Genomic DNA, 4684 nt, shown 5'->3' with positions numbered 1-4684 from the left:
TAACGTAATTTTAGTCAATCACTTTTCGAATACAGATTAATTTTTATACTGAAAACATAATATTTACAAAAACTCAGTATTTAAAATTTTAAGTAAATAATTTTTAACTAATTAACTCTTGAAATAATTTAATTTATTCGCGTCGTTGTGAACTGCTATAGTTGTAGATACATATTCTTTATTAGGATAAGTACATTTAGCTATTGGTGTTTGTTTGGCCACTGATATTTGATCGCTACGGTATAACTTCAATTGTAGTATTCCGTCTACTATCTGGTGTCTACATTTTGTGATTACTACGATTGTCATCGTTGTTTGTTCTTTCGTTCGTTTCGGCGTTGACTTCATAAATAATTTATTTAATTTCCTATTGGACTTATGCTCCTGAATGTCAACTCACAACAATGACAGTTGAGACAGAAAAAATCCCCAGAGAAAAAGAGAGTTGCAGATATGAAGCAACAGCAGCTTACTCAATTCCATTTTAAGGAGCACAGCTGTCAATAAATTGGCTGAGATGGATTTTGTTATTATACAAGACCCTCACTGTACAAGTTTGAAGAAAAAATTTATTAAAAATTTGGTTTTAAATTTAAATTTTTTACCCATAGTAAACAGTAGGAAAATTATGGGATGGAATGTTTTAACAGTTTTATTTGATATTTCAGTTACCACTTTTTTTACTATATAAATTACAAAAACAAACTTTGTGTATAAAAAATGCATTTATGTAACATATTTAAAAAAAAACAATTTTAAAAAAAAATGTTAGTTATTATATAATATTGGTCTATTATATATCAAAATTTGAAGACGATATGGGTCAAGAATATATAATATATTCAATTTGCTGTTTTACATTTTGGCTGTTTTTCAATTTGATTAAAACCATTAATACAGTTAATCTAAAAAAATTAATGCAATAAAAGTAAAATAATGAATATATTAAAAAAAATTAATTAGAAAATTAATTGAAAAAAAAACTATAAAATTCATTTAATTTTTTTAAGTAAAATTTTACTTATCTCACCCCACTGTGCAGTATGTCCCAAATTCGCTTCTAGCTAGTAAACACTATCAGCTATAAATGTATGCCTGCATTTTTATACATTCCCCTATTCGGTATGCACTCGCCGTCATTCACTTGTCTCAACAATCGGCTCCTTCACACCGCCTATGTCATATTTTCTGTTTCCTGGAATTTGTTCACTGCCCGTACCCGAAACACTTTTCTTTTGTGCAATGAATGCCGTCCCCGCAGGTTGTAGCACTTCGAACACCACTTCAGCCTTTTCTTCCCGTAATTTGTCGGCCTGTAATTCTTGGATGATGTGTTTTGTAATGATGATGAATATTTGCTTAGCTCGCGCGCGTGTCTATTTTGGGAAGTGCCTGTGCTTCGAGATTTAGATGAGAGCATTTGAAGGACAGAAATAAGGAGGACTTTTTGTAAAGAACAAGATAGAATTACTGTCTTAAATATATTTAATAATAGTATATTTAGGGCACCAGACCATGAGACTGGCCAAAACAAAAGAAGAATTGGAACGAAAAAGTTCATAGAGTTGAAACGGCAGATAAAAATGCGATTTAAGAGCAATCATAGGTATCATCTGGTTAGGTTACGTTCATGACTGACGCAACGATCGCTCTTAGATACAGACTACATAGGTGTGAAGGCATAAGGATAGAACTCTTGTGATTCGAACTTATATGTCAGGACAGTGGCAAATAAAAATTGTCTGATGGCAGCAATCTAGAACAAAACACTAAATAGTAAGGAAGTGTGAAACTGAAGTTGATAGAGAGCTTCTGACCTGTCTCTTATACACATCTAGATGTGTATAAGAGACAGCTACATAGGTGTGAAGGCATAAGGATAGAACTCTTGTGATTCGAACTTATATGTCAGGACAGTGGCAAATAAAAATTGTCTGATGGCAGCAATCTAGAACAAAACACTAAATAGTAAGGAAGTGTGAAACTGAAGTTGATAGAGAGCTTCTGACAATATACCCCTCCAAAAAATTTTCAGCACACGCTTTGACTCATCCATAAAGAAGCTCATCGTCACTCTACTCCAACGGCTGCAACACTCCCCAGTACAAAGTCAAAACAGGTGACACTTTTCAAAGGCTCCTTTTCAGCCCTACTAATTCACCGTATCTGAAATCTGCAGATGGCTGCTTTCCAACCGCGGCAGTGGTCCATACACAACAATAATAATATAGATGGCCAAAAATATACATTCTGTCAGTACAGTTTAAAAAAAAGTTTGAGCTGAAATGGAGAAAATTCTTTCGAAGATTGTTTTTTCAGTGAAAGGTGCTTCGTTCGAAACCAAGCCCAAAATATAATTAACATTTACATAAAGATTGTGTGTCTGCTGACCTTTCTGGTGGGGTCGAATTAAGTTTTAATTTCAAGGCCTATTTCACAAAGCATAACAACAGTAACAGCGTCCTAAAGGAATTTTCTATCCTCACAAAAGGAGTGAGATAGAAAACAGAGGAACTCGTTTAGCCTTTTAAGTCTTTCAATATCTTGGTTCGGGTTTTCTCGGAAGGGTTGTGCACTTCGACTCAAAAGTTTCCTTATTTGGTTTCAAAAAAAAAAAAAAAATTAAATCTCTACTCACTCTCGTGACTTTGGTTTTCAGGCATTGTATTTGCAATATTCATTCTTCTGCTACTGAACCTCTCCACAACACGCCAGCTATTACATTCTGTTGTAAGGTATTTACCATTTTGTTTCTTTCTGTTTTTGTGGCTCTTCAGTGAGTTCAATATATGTAAAATGATTTTATGAGCCTATCGGCCTACTGTGCAAATATTGACCCACTTATGACCGATTCGGACTCAGCTAAAGCGCATTAACAGATATAATTCGCAGCCGAAGTGTGCGCCGGAGACGTAGAAAGCACAGCAAAATGTAAACGATTTAATTGCACTTTAAGTAAATGTTAGTTAGCTTGAACGGTGCCGTAGTTTTGTGTATGTGTGATTGCATGTACTCATAATGGCGACCGAGCTGCTTTGATTGGTGTATGAAAACTTCTTAATAGCAAAATCTGCACTAACAAGGCACATAAAGTTTTAAATAGGCGCCACATACTTACGTGCACAGCTGTACACTAAGTGCGGCATTACGGTCGCTGGTGTGCGAGGTGAGACTGCAATGTTTATCCTGTCTTTTGCATTGTAATAATTTTTAAGCGATGTTTCGAAGGTATGCATATGGACCGGACTTGCAAGAGAGATAAGCGAACGTTTAAGGTCAGAAAATAATAGAAGCGAAACAAAAGCTTAGTGAAGTAAAACAACATAAATTTGGAGCCTTAAATTTCTAAAATAATAGCATATATGGTAGACTAAATGCTTACAGGTAGTTGAAGAGCATGCAGCCATTTGACGCTGGTATTCTAGTATAAAATTTTGCAAATCCTGGTAGGTGCTTCCACTTTTATTTTAAATTTTTAAGCTTTTATTTCACAGACTCTCTCGAAAATGCATTGTTATCAGCCAAAAAGTGATCACTCTTTCCACAATATTTACATTCCACGGTAAGTGACTGCCGAATGGTTAATCGAACTTCGAGAACCCAAGTCAAATTAAGAGCTCAGATTATGTTTTTGTATTCACAGATACTCCTGAAAGTTCTATGTCCCCAGCCGAGTGCTAATAATTTTTTGTAAGAAATTCACATTCCACAATAAAGAATTATCAGGATCGAATTACAGTTAATTGAATTTGACAAGGTCAAATTGACGGTACAAATTGTGGTTCTGGGGTTTACTCAAGGAAATTCCATGTTCTTATAATTAATTAATTTTCAGAGTTATGAGCACCGAAGAAAATATATAAACTTTCGCTGCTTTTTTGATGAGATAAACCATCTCCGGACTTTTATGAAATACGAAAAAATAAAGTAAAAATTTCCAATTTCGGATCTTGATTTGTTACCCTTATATCAGTTAAACGGGTCGGATTTATAACCATTCTTTTGCACATATTCTACTGCAAGTAATTAATAAATATTTAATTAATTCGCGTTGTTGTTAACTGCTATAATTCTACATTTTTTTATTAGGATAGCTACATTCGGTTATTGGTGTTTGTTTGGTCACTGATATTTGACCGCTAGTGTATAACGTCAGTAGTAGTATTCCGTCTACTCTCTTTTATCTACATTTTGTGATTACTACGATTTGTCATTTTTTTTAGTCGACCTCATTCCCTATGACTTCGTTGCATACATTTTATTACACTCACTTGTTTGTTATTTCGTCCGTCTCGGCCTTGACTTCACAAATAATTTATTTAACTTCCTATTGGACTTATGCTACTAAATTTCAACTCACAACAGTGACAAATGAGACAGTAAAAATCTCCAGAGAAAAAGAGAGTGACAGAAATGTCTGAAGCAACAGCAGCTTACTCAATTCCATTTTAAGGAGCGCAGCTGTTACTAAATTGACTGAGTTGGAGTCTGTTATTACACAAGGCACTCAGTATACAAGTTTGAAGAAAAAATTTATTACAAATTTGGTTATAAATGATGTGATGGAATGTTTTAAAAATTTTATTTGATATTTAAGTTACCACTTTTTATTTTGTTATTTTTTATAAATTACAAAAGTAAAATTTATGTACAAAAAAAAAAAATGCATTTACCTAACATATTT

Source organism: Bactrocera latifrons, unplaced genomic scaffold (genome assembly GCF_001853355.1).
Source record: "Bactrocera latifrons isolate USDA-ARS-PBARC rearing strain unplaced genomic scaffold, ASM185335v1 scaffold_184, whole genome shotgun sequence".
Classification (NCBI taxonomy): domain Eukaryota; kingdom Metazoa; phylum Arthropoda; class Insecta; order Diptera; family Tephritidae; genus Bactrocera; species Bactrocera latifrons.
The sequence above is the reverse complement of the archived record's forward strand: the minus strand, read 5'-3'. Positions refer to the sequence as shown.